This window comes from Molossus molossus, unplaced genomic scaffold (genome assembly GCF_014108415.1).
Source record: "Molossus molossus isolate mMolMol1 unplaced genomic scaffold, mMolMol1.p scaffold_m16_p_3, whole genome shotgun sequence".
Lineage (NCBI taxonomy): Eukaryota > Metazoa > Chordata > Mammalia > Chiroptera > Molossidae > Molossus > Molossus molossus.
In genome coordinates, this window is record NW_023425366.1 from 98,934,975 (window position 1) to 98,947,559 (window position 12,585).

The 12,585-nt window shown below is 48.8% G+C and overlaps 1 protein-coding gene across 2 annotated transcripts in view; it reads left to right on the forward strand.

The window, feature by feature from the left end:
- Window positions 1-12,585, forward strand: part of HIP1 (huntingtin interacting protein 1) — a 147,443-nt gene that overhangs the window by 72,674 nt on the left and 62,184 nt on the right. Inside the window, exon 1 of one of the 2 annotated variants that reach the window (XM_036279844.1) lies at window positions 6,776-6,979. The exons of the other annotated variant lie outside the window; for it this stretch is intronic. The gene's annotated coding sequence lies outside the window, so the exon portion shown is untranslated. Of the gene's footprint in view, window positions 1-6,775; window positions 6,980-12,585 lie in introns of those variants that run through there. 2 annotated transcript variants of the gene reach the window in all.

A 12,585-nucleotide genomic window follows, 5' to 3' on the forward strand; every position in this document is an offset into this window, starting at 1 on the left:
ACCAGATTCTAGAATGGACACAGCTAATCTAAAAAGACGAGCTGCATGGTGGCCTTTGGTCTCCAGGTCCCCTAGGGGAGAAGATCCAGGGAGAGGGGATTAACTCTTATCTCCAGGTGGACTATGTACCTCCTCATTCACCTGTGGCTATTTTTAAAACCTGAGGTTTCTTCATGAATCTCGGCTGCTGCCTCAAATCTGAGTCACCTGACCCCTCAGATCCTCCAGCTTACACAGCAGGAAGGTGGGAGGAGGGGAGAAAAGGTGTTTCGGGTGTTCTCCGTGAATGATAACAATCGAGGGGCAGGAGAAAGCTTCCGGTAAACCTGCTGTGATTGCCAGTGTGCATGTGTATTTGCTGGGTTGAGTTGGGGTGTGAGAGAAGGAAATGACAAGCTGGGGAGATCCAGTGTAGAATGATGCCAAGGACTCTGCTCAGAGCTCACGTCAGCCAATAGCTGTGGAGAGGAGGCTGTCCTCCCACTTAGGGTCTGAGCAAAGTAATTAGTTAAAGCTGGGCCTAGCTGACATGGGTGAAACCAGAACACTGTTTTCAGCTCTAGATCACAAAATCCGTCTAGGAGTGTATCATAGCCAGCCAGCATTTGAAAGAGTGAAATAGATCAGGAAACATACAATTATATTCCATGCAAGGAGATAAACATTAGTTCATGAAACTGGTTTTGGTTGCATACACACATGGACACAGGTAAGGACTGGCTTTGTAAAATGCAGTTAAAGTAAAATAAAGGTATGAGGTCTCTGCCCTAGAGAATGTCCAGAGGGCAAGGAGGGTGTCAGCCTCGTAGGAAGACTAGAGGGCCAATTGCTGTTTGACACATTGAGGGCTGTTAGGAGGAAGAGGTCGTTTATCTACTCCACGTGGTTCTGGGAGGTGGGAGGTGGCAGATTTTGGCTGGCCAGGACTTCCCCACAGCAGGGCCATCCTATGGGGAGAATCAACTCCTGAGGAGAGAGAGAGCGAGAGCGCGCGTGAGCCTTTCCAGCCACGGGAGCTGCTCGGGAGCCTGGAGGAGCATGGCTTCTGAGTCCTTGCCAACCTGGAGACTGGCTCACCACTCAGGCTCTGGGAACAGCCCTCTGAGACCTGTGGGTTCGTGGCCGAGGTCTAATGTGGCTGGCCTCCTGTGAAGGGCAGCTCATTTGAACACTGGGGAGCAGTTCCAGAGAAGTGAGGACGTATCCTGGCTTCGTGCATCACCCACCACAGTTTTTAAAACTCAGCAGAGCATCATGGATCAGCCGCCTTCTCCATCAAGCCCCTGGAGTAAGGTCAGGGATCATAGATCCTCAGCCCAGTGCCAGTGGGGAAAGAAATCTGTAATTTGTCTCCTTTTAAAATGCTTAGGAAAAAATAATTTTTTAGATACGATATAACTGTTATCACTTATTGTCACTGACCACTAAGATTTTATCCAAGTTATTTTAACCAAGATGAAGTTCCGTTTAAAATTTTTTTTCTTTATTGATTTTAGAGAGAGAAGAAGGGAGAGGGAGAAATAGAAACATCGATGAGAAAGAACATTGATTGGCTGCCTCCAGCATGCCCCCCACTGGGCATGTGACCTGACTGGGAATTGAACCGGCAACCTCTTGGTGCATGGGTAGATGCTCAACCACTGAGCCACACCAGCCGGGCGAGATGAAGTTCAGTTTAATTCGGGCACATTGAATACCTGCTTTATGCTGAGGTACTGGGTGTGGATGTTAAGATGTTAGGGGTCCAGAGCTGCGGATGGCTGAGTTGTCCATGGAAAGGACAAGAGAGGGAGACCGAGGTTTCCTTGAAATGCATTGAGTGGGATGACATATAGACATTTGCAGTTGACAGAACACTCTCACCTGGATTATTTTCTCCCTCAAAACAGCCGTGCGAAGCAGGATTTAGTGCCCTCAGAGGCCACTCCAAGTCATCCTGCCAGTCAGGGTCTAAGTTCAGAGACAAATGGAGGTTTTAAGACCTCTCAGCCCACAGACTACCCTTCCTTCCTGCTGTCTTCCCCCTAAGCTTCTCCCCACCACAACACATACACACACAACTGGGGATTTGCTGGAAGAGCACGTCCAGGGGCTGTTTCCGCTCCACCTTTGTCTCCTTTCTTGGCTGAGAGGTCCCAGTCCAAAGCAAGACAGGCATGTGGTCTGGCAGCTGTCCCTGAGCCAAAGCATTCCAGCATTTGTCATGCTGCCTGGGGCCCAAAGAAGTTAAGCTATAGATCTTTTAAGGAAGAAAAAAAAATCCTGTCTCCTTTAGGTTCCCTGCTGCCCTGATGAGCCTTTGATCTGGAGGTGGTTCCTGTGAATGGGACTAGAGGGTGGGAGACTATCTGTACATGTGAGTGGGAGCCCACAGCATCACTCCTGCACTTGGAGGATCAGGTAGCGTCTTCTGTGTCCAGAGACTGCACTAGATGCTGACCAGGGCCTTTGGAGTCACATAGGCCAGAGGCTAAATCCCGATGCCACCACTTGCTGCTCTAGGACTAGGGGCAAGTTAGTTGACATCACTGTCTCCAGCTTCCTCATCTCTTGGAAGGATTGGTGTCTGCAGAAATGGGAGGGGTTTAGATGGCCTATTTAAAGTTCTTGGCATATGGGTGGGGCTTACTAAGCCACAGCTACAATTATTAATATTTTTGCTCATTCATTTAGGCAGCAAATAAAATCTTAAAACTTCAGGCAAAGGGGTACAGTGACCCATCTGCTGGGTGAACTCGGTCTGGTAGGAACATTAGTCATTTTGTAAGTAATTTACAGTACGTGTGGTAAAATGCCCAGAGTACATCTGAGAGGTGTGCTGGGAGGGTGGGATTAATGACCTGGCACTAGAGGAAGGGCCTCACTGAGAAAGCTGGAGAAGGCGGAGAGGAGTTCCCCCAGGGGGTAAGAAAAGGAAGGGCCTTCCAGGCAGAGAGAATCACATATGCAAAAGCACATGGTTATGAAATCACCCGTGTGTTCAGGATCTACCTGTGATTTATGCTAGATGAGTTAGGTGCAGTCCCTGTCTCCAAGAGACTAGCAGAGTTCCCAGGACAAGGGATCCTAATCTTTTTATACCTCAGTGCTTCCTGGAAGAGGTGTTTAAGCTGTGTTTTGAAGACAGGGAATAGCGATTTTATTGATGAGAACACATGACGCCCAGTAGGTGCTCAGTGAATGGATGAGGTGATGAGAAAAGGCATTCCAGTAGAGAGAGTGTGCTATGTGCATATGGATGGATGTTGAGTAGGTTTGTTTGGATCAGGGCCAGAGGAATGACTGGAGAGATGAGGAGGGGGTGCAGGGTGTGAGGCCTAAGTTAAAAATAACCAGCAAGTGTCCAATAGATCCAGTAATCCAGGCCATTCTACTTGATGGTCAGGCTTGAATGTGCTATTCTGGCCAACAGGCTTGCACCTCCTGGTCCCGGTGCTGGAGATGGGCCTCTCCGGTGCCAGGATTGGCATGGGAGCTGCACACCGCGGGTAGGGGGGAAGTCTTTTTTGAAATGAACATTTCTTGAACTTTCCATCATGTCCTCTATTGGGTACACTTGGTTCAGCCTCGTTTCCTGGGACCTAAAATAGTTCTCTCTTTTTGGAGTTCTCTCAGGCTGGATTCTTTGGAAAGGAGTCTTACCAAATCACTGTGTCCCAAGCCCCACCAGCTCAGAGATCAGTATCAGCAGTCTTGACCAGGGTTCCGGAGATCATCCTTTTTGTCCTATACAAATGTTGAGATTGTCCCCTGAGTCAGTCAACATTGAGGCCCCATGCCAGGCACCAGAAATAGGAAAGGGAATGGTATCATTTGAAAACTGCCTTCAAGGAGGTGGAGGAGCAAAATGATTGTATATAATGTGATAAGTGCCATATTAGAGATTTAAAGAAAGTCTTGTAGCAACTCAGGTAGGAATAATTCATTCTAAAGTGGCACAGGAGGTGGATTGGGGAAGGGGACACTGCAGGCCATTCGTTCATTTATTCACAAAATATTAATGGACTACCCTTCATACACCAGGTACTGTTCTAAGCACTTGGGGTACTTTGGTGAGCCATGACTGACCAGTTAATTGCAGGACTTAAATAAATGGAGATGGTTTGGGGAGGGTGGTTAATCTAGGTTATAGGGGTGAAATGAAGCAAAGGGTGTGGGTGAACCCTTGGACATGTCTGGCATGGTTGCAGCTGTGTTTTAGAACAGAGATCTGGCTATGTGTGACCAACAGGAGCTGGTAGCCCAGTGGAATGTCGGGCCTGGACACCCAGTGGGGGTTCACCCTGCCTGGGGCTCTTCAGTGACTCTCTACACCCCTACACTTTTCTTGAACCTCATGGCTCTTCCACTAAGGAAGGGCTCCCCTTCACCCCTCGAGAAACAGAAGTGAGAGTTCCTGCTGCTCTGCTTTCCGAGGAAGTTCATCACAGCCATGCAGCCGATGATGAAATCCACCTCCGGAATTAGCAACCACCCCCTCTCCACGGTAGAAAACTGTTCAGCAAATCCTCGGTTTGTTATTACTTCCTGTGTTTGGAGCTGGGAGTATCCATCAGGGCTCCTGCCTGCCAGCTGGGACATTCCATGGCCTCCCGAGTGTGACCAGACCCTGCTCCGCTCATCCACGCTTCTCTTTGGCTCTGACCTGAGATCAGGGAGGTCCGAGCTTTTGTTGTGTGTTAATAAGGACTTCAGTTTCTGGACCCCAGGGCTTGATGTTGACCTGAGTGTTTTCTCAGTGGAAATGAACCTGAATTTCCCCAGACCTGGAAGGATATAGCTGGGATTGATGAGCCTGAACCTAGAGTGAGATCTTGGTTGAAATCCTGGCTCTGCTGGTTACTAGCTGGGTCATCTAGCTAGCCAGGCATCACAACTAGCTGGGCAAGTCACTTAACCCTTCCGATTCTGTTTCCCCATCTCATCGATGGAGTTAGCAAGTCCCAATATTACGGTAAGGGTTAAATGAAATGTGTGCAAATGAATCTGGGATCTATTATAGTCCAGGAGAGGTTGATTGAATTAGAGAATGAGGCCCTGAACACAGTGAGGTGGAGATATTCAATCTGTGTTTTAGATAAGGAACTTGAGATCCAAAAGGAAGGAGGGTAGGAGGGGGCGGTATGAAGGAAGGAATTTGAGAGAAGAACTGAGAAGGAGTCTGGATTTTTTGCCTTATATTTCCTCTGCTTTCCCCAACACACACGTGCGCATCTATTGCTCCCCAACCCCACCTTGCCCCCTGCAGTACACACACACATCTATTGCCAAATCCCTGGGCCTGTCTTCCTAAAGGAAGCACCATCTATTCCATCTCTCCTTCCTGAAAGGCCTCATTGAAGAAGGACACCAAAGTGACCAAGTGTATCTGAGTATTGAGTCCATCAAGGTCCAATAGTTTTTTTTGTTTTTGTTTTTTATCCTCACCCGAGGATATTTTTCCATTTTTTGTACAGATAGAGTGGGAGGGAGAGAGAGAGAGGAAGGAGAGAGAGAGAGAAACATCGAAGTGAAGGGACACATCGAGTGGCTGCCACCCGCACGACCAACCAGGGCCGGGGACAAACTGCAACCAAAGTACGTGCCCTTAGCGGGAACCGAACCCGGGTCTCTCTGGACCGCAGGCCGACGCTCTAACCGCTGAGCCAAACTGGCCAGGGCAAGGTCCAATAGTTTTAAAGCTGGAAAGGCAACGAGAAAGAGACGGGTTGGTGTGAGGAAAAGTGAAAGGGACGGGGGAGAATTGACCCAGAAGAGGAGGCAAAGGGCTGGCTTAATTCCTTCCAGCTATGGTGGGAGGGCCTGCTGCTCCCTGGCCGGCCTGTGCACCCCCGGTCCGTGCTGCCCACCACTTTCCTAGATGATGCTTTGTGCCGCCTCCCCGCCCTCCCTCTCAGCCCATGACCTATTTTGCTGTGAAATGACATGAGACGAAATCCTGAGAAAGCCTGCACGTCTGCCTACACCTGTGTCCACACTCTGTGACCTGACCTGTTCCTCTAGCGGGGTGGCTGCCTCCTGTCGAGATCCCTTCCCCATTCCAGCGACTCTGCCTTCTCTCCCCCTAAATATATACAAACAAGTTATCATTTTTCCCATTTAAAACAAAGAAACCTAGACCTCGCCTCCTCCTTTCTCTGCCTCCTTACCGCCTTGCTGCCTCCAGTTCCTCTTTCTCTCATGAACCCCCCATCAGGTTCTCCCCGCTTCCCTACCAGAAAGCCCTGGTGAAGGTCACCACAGTGTTCAATACGAGGGGCAGTTCCCATCTGCCTTCCAGCTTGATCTGTTGGCAGCGTTTAACGCACTTGATCACTTCCAGGTGAAATTCATTTCTTCATGTGGCTTCCGCGATGCAACCCTCTCCTGGTTTCCTCCTACCTCACGGGCTGTTTTTTTCCTCTTTCCATGACTCATTATCTCTCTTTCTTGAAGGTTGGGTGTTCTCAGGCTGCTCCCCGATTTATCCTCTGCACTTACTCCTTGGTGAATTTACTTGAATCCTCTCTCTACATCCTGATGGCTACCAAACTGATACGTCCGGCTCGGACCTCTTTCAAATTCCAGGCTTGCACCTCCCACTGCTCTTTCATGGCTCCGTTTGGCTGTCCCATCGGCATCTCACACTTGACATGTCCGAAAACAAGCTCCTGTCTGCCCCACCCCAAACCTGCTCCTTTCATGGTTCTCTCCGTCTTGCTAATGGCGACTCATTTCCTCTGGTTGCTCTGGCAAATTATCATGGTGCCATCCTTGACTCCTTCCTCACACCCCATGTCCATAACATCAGCAAGTCCTGTGGTCTCTGCCTTCAAAATATATCTGAGCCCATCTGAGCACCTCCACCATGACGAGCCTGGTTTGAGCTACCGTCACCTCTGGCCTGTAATGCAGTAGCGTCTGAATTGTCCTCCCTGCATCCACGCTGGTCTCTGCAGTCTCTTCTCAGCGTAGCAGCCAGAGGAACCCTCTGTAAAAAGTGAGTCACGTTACATCACCCCTTTGCCCAAAACCTGCCAATGGCTCTTGTCTCACTCATAACAAAGACTTGTCCTTACAGTGGTCTACAAGCCCCATGTGATTCGGCCCGTCTCATCTTGGACCTCCTGGCTCCAGTCACACTTAACTTATAGCTTTTCCTTGTACCTGCCAGGTGGGCTGTACCTGGAACTCCTGTCTGCCGTCCTGCTTCCTCATCACTTTCAAATGTGTCCTTCTGTCAGCTTCCAGTGCCACCTTTCCCGATGACCGTGTTAGGTTGTAACACCAGCTCAGTAAGCCCCAACCACGTAGTCAGCCTTATTTTCTCCCATAGCACTGTTACCATCTCATTTGTTATATATTTTGTTTATTTGTTTACTCTCACTCTCCCACTAGAATATAAGATCCATGGTGCCAGAGGCATTGCATTTTGTTCACAGCTATATTCCTAGAATAGTGCCCAGCACATGATAGGCCTTCAACAAATAGGTGTTGAATGAATGGATGAATATGAAAAGAACTCAGAGCAGTGTTCTCTGAGTTTAGGGAAGACCAAAAGAGATCTGAGTGGACCTTAAGACTATTAAACATAGAAATAGGTGACAGAGAGCAGGGCTAGGTTACTTTTTTTGTTGTTGTTAATCCTCACTTGAGGATATTTTATTTCCATTGATTTTTACTAGACAGGCATTTTAACCAATGAAGCCATGGTGCCACCCTTTCCATTGATTTTTAGAGAGAATGGAAGGGATGGAGGGAAAGAGAGAGAGAGAGAAAGAGAAACATTAATGTGTGTGAGACACATTGATTGGTTGCCTCCCACACGTACCCCGACCGGGACTGGGGATTGAACCTGCAACCCAGGTACTTGCTTTTTACCAGGAATCAAACCCTCAACCCTTTGGTACATGGGCTGATGCTCTAACTACTGAGAATACCGGCCAGGGCAGGGCTGGGTATCTTTAAGAAAATAAGTGACCATCTATAGTGGGCTAGTTCTATAGTTAACCAGGCTACATAGGAGCAGAGCTATTTTTCTGAGCCTGTGTAACAGATGTGGTTTTGTATAAATGGAACCCTATTTTAAATGTACTGGTGGAGATTGCTATTTAAAGGAATCTGATGCCAAACTATAAAATAAATAGCAATCTCCTAAATTGTCCTCAATGTCAACTCATACCCCTTCACCCCAAATTTATATTTACTTATACCAAGATATGTTGGTCCAAGCTGAGAAAAATCTCTTCATTTTCTGTTTTCCCTGTCTTTATTATTCCCTTTCTCTTTGCCCTCATTCATTCCCCTCTTCATTCCTGTTCTTACTATAGCTGAGTTTTCCTTAGACTCAGAGATAGCACGTTCTTCTGCAACAGTACCCGAATTAGATGCGATGAGCAAAGGCTCCTTTTCAGACCAATGAATCCAGTCTGGGGGTGGTGCAGGGAAATCTGTCTGTGAGGGGGTGTGAATGCTGCTGGGCTACAGGGTTAGGTGCCCAGGTGATATTCACGCACAACTGGGTTTGAAAGCCACTGACCACAGAGACAGCCATGTCCTAGTCTCCCTTCCCACTCAGAGCCTACACTCCTCAGAACTGATGGGGCTGGACGAGCATCCCTGTGGGGCTTTGCGGGTGGTCAGTGTGAATGTGACCACAGACTGAATCAGGGCTGACTGATTTGTCTGAGGGCTGGAATTCAGGGCTCAGAGTCTCCTCTCAGTGACATCACCCACCCTGCTGATTTCTTAGGCGGGAGCAAGGTCTTGTGGTCACTGCCCGATGGAGTTTTGTTCAGGTGCTCTCCTGAGTGTCTGTTTCCCTTCAAACTGGAATAGGTCCCTCAAGAGAGCACAACTGTGATTAAGGGTTCAGGGTAACGTGTGTGAGCAACTAAGACTAGATCCTGCTTCTTGACAACAGTAGAAGCTTGACTTGGTTAGAGGTTGTTTGGCCTTAGGTCGGGTCTTCCTTATGAAAAATTCTAGGTTTTCTGAAAAACTTTCTTCATTTGGTTCTTTCTAGACCAAAAGATTGTAGCATGTGCTAGTAGGGCAGATTGGACCTTTATAAGGTAGAGAGAAATCTGCCTTTAAGACAACCAGTGTGTTGAGGTCAGGGAAGAGGTTTGGGAAACAAGTTGGCTTTGGCTGGTAGTTCAGTTGTAACCATCTAAATAGGAGAATGTAGAGCGTGTTCCTGAGTGAGAAAGCAGGTGGCAGCCACTCTGTTGTGGCTGACCTCTCTGAGCCCACTTGTTTCTCTCTGAAGTATGCCCTGCCTCCCTCACAAGGTTTCTCAGCATCAGGAGGACAGTGCCTATGAAAGCTCTTCGAAGACTGTGAAGGGCTAAACAAAAATAAGAAATGCCATTGTCATTATTACTCAAGCAAACCTGGTATTTACATATCGGAATGAACCAAACCTGTATATTGGGAATGCTTAACGCTACAGAATTATTTGCTAGAGTCAAAGAAGATATCTTTACATAGCCACCCCCTGTATAAAATGGGATTCTATTTCTCTATAGGCTGCATTCCATGAAAATTGGATCACAGTTGTGTGAAGACCACCATCTGAAGCGAGAGGCAGCCAAAGGAAGTACTGAGGGGCGGCGCTGACGCTATTGGAGGGTTTGGAATTCACAGAGTCAGGGGCCACTCTGCGTTTCTCTGCTGAGAGAACTCAGGAGCACAGTTATTCTTGCTGCTTTATTTGGGGTCAACTGTGGTGGAGAGGGAAGGGGCCAGCTATATAGTAATATGGGTGTAAGATGAGGACACTTGCTGTACCAATCAAACAGAAAGAGATCTGGAGGGTGTCTGGGAGGGAGGAATGGCAGGCCTTGGCATTGTGTGGCTATGGCAAGTGCCTTTTGGCTTATGCATTTAACAGACAGAGATGCTCTGAAGAGTAGGGTTCCGGGAAGCATGGGTGCTTCCCATGCCCAGGGACCACCTGTTAGTCAGGCAGAGAAGAGATAAAACTAACCTCACAGTTAAAAACCTGAGAGGTGGGGCCCTGGCCGGTTTTGTTCAGTGGTTAGAGCGTCGGCCTGAGGTCCAGAGAGACCCGGGTTTGGTTCCTGCTAAGGGCATTTTGTCCCTGGCCCTGGCTGGGTTGTGTGGGTGGCAGCCACTTGATGTGTCCCTTTCATGTCGATGTTTCTCTCTCTCTTCCTCTCTGTCTCCCTCCTACTCCATCTGAGCAAAAAATAAAAAATAAATAAAACCTGAGAGGTGGGGAATGGTGGAGGACATGGTAGAGGAGAGGCAAGAAACTTAAGCAATGCTGATAGTTTGGGCAAAGACACAGCATAGGGTTTCAACTCTTGGAGACCAGCAATGTAACTGGTAGGCCAGGGCATTGCGAAAGGCCTGCCCGAGGCCTGACTTTCCAGGCAGAGTGACTTGGCCAGAAAGGGACCCTACTGAGTTCTCGGTGCAAGACCGATGAACTCGGCATTGCAGTTCCGGTTCCTAGCGAAGCAGAACTGGGCCTTTCTGTGTGAAGAGAAGCAGGGCTGTCAGGGAGGGCTTGCCGTGCTGAAGCCATGGCCCCTGCAGGTTGTGGAGAAGGGCATGGGGTCTGCTGCTGCTTTTCCATGAGACCTGGTCTCTAAGTATCCACACTTGTGCCCTGTGTAACAAGGCCTTCTGAAGGCCTCCCTGGGCACCCTGAGGTTATGACAGAAGTTGTCACATGAGAAGCTGGGCTGCTCAAGTCAGTGGGTGGCAAGGGCATGGGTTTTTAGGTGGGGACAGAAGTACAGAGGATGTGGTGTTCTTTGCCTAAGGATGTGACAGGGTGATTTGGCAGCTGTAATAATAAATGAGGACAGAGCGACTGAGCCATGGAGATGGCAGAGAGACTGAGCTTGTGGCTTCTCTGGGTCAGGAGGGATCTCAGTGGGGTCCTCCTTTCTATAATAGGTTGTCCCCATGCCGAATGGTCTGATTTGGAGTCTAGTAAAAGTTCTGGAGAGCTCTGGGATACGGAGCTGGCGGGGGAAGGGGCGCGTCTTCCAGCGGCAGAGAAAACGAGCCTGCGGGGTGCGTGCCAGCATGGAGACGGTGACCGGGATGCCTCTCAGAGGTTTGAAGTGTGTGGAGGACGGACGGGTTCAGGATGGAGGCTGCTCACTTGGCTCTCCCTCTTTGTCCCCCACAGAATAAGAGGAGCCTTGTGACTGGGAATGAGGGGGCAGATGGGAGAGGGGTCCTGTTGAATAGTAAGGGAGAGCACTTTTCTAGGGATTGACGAGCATCCTGGATCATTTTCCGAGGACGGATAGGTATTTGTCTCTGACAAAAGAGACGGCCTTTGCAGCCCGTCTGCTCCCAGTCTGGAAAGATCCCGTGCCTGTCTACTCCTTGTCTGTCTGACCCTGTCTGGGGAAGGAGAACCAGCCAGGGAGCTGCAGTTCTAACTGGGGACATTAGTGGGAGGTCCCAAGAGCCCCACTGCTGAGCCCCAGGCCCTGGAGGGAGGGACATCCATTCTGTCCAGACTGCCTTCCACTCCTCTCCTCCATTCTCTCTCATCCCTCCCCACACAGCCTTTGCCTCCTCCATCATTTACCCGGAGCAGCTCTTGTCCCGGTACCAATGACATCCTTGTCGTATGTAGTGGGCAATTCTCAGTCCTCATCTCCCTGCCCTGTTAGCAAGATCTGGCACAATTGACCATTCCCTCCAAACAGTTTCTTCCCTGAGAGAGGTAACCCTCACCCCTTTGATTCCCCTCCTGCCTTGCCAGCTGCTTTTTCTCAGGCTCCTTCCCCAGTTCTTCCCCTTCCTCCCAGAACCATGGGACCATAGGGCTGAGAGGACCTTAAACCACTTGTGTAAACACTCCTCTGATGACTGACGCCTCTAGCCCAGGAGAAGCATCATTGTCCACCTTCCAAAGTCTTGTCCACCTCTCACTAAACCTGGTTTCTTTATTTTTAAAGCCAGGTTTATTGAAATATACTTTATATATAATAAAACTCACCATTATTAGTGTACAGTTCTGTGAGTTTTGACAGTCACATACAATTAGGTAACCTCCACATAGTCAAGATTTAGAGCAGGTCCATCACCCCCTGAATTCCCTCATGCCCCTTTGTGGTCACCCCTTGTACCACCTCCGCCCCTGCAACTGTTGATCTGTTTTTTCATTCCTATAGTTCTAACTTCTCCAGAATATCATATAAATGAAATCCTATAGTATGTGGCCTTTTGAATCTGGCTTCTTTCACTTGACATCATACTTTTAAGATGTATTCATGTCGTTGGCATGAATCAGTTTGTTCCTTTTTATTACTGATTAGCTTTTCATGGTATGGCTGTTCATTGATCTGTCCCCAAGCTGAAGGACATTGGAACTGTTTCCAGTTTGGGGAGAGGGTGACTACACAATCTGTCTTCTTTCAATTCTCACTCAAGGGTCCTGTTCTTGCCCTGAGGCTTCCCATTTCACAGGTGTGGGGAACGAGATACCCGGAGACCTCTGTATCATTTCGTCCCTGTCATTACTCCCGCCACCCTTTCCCTGGTATTGCTTCTCTTGTCCAGCCTTCTGTGGTTTACCATCCTAGTGGGTTTACTTTGCACATGGCCACT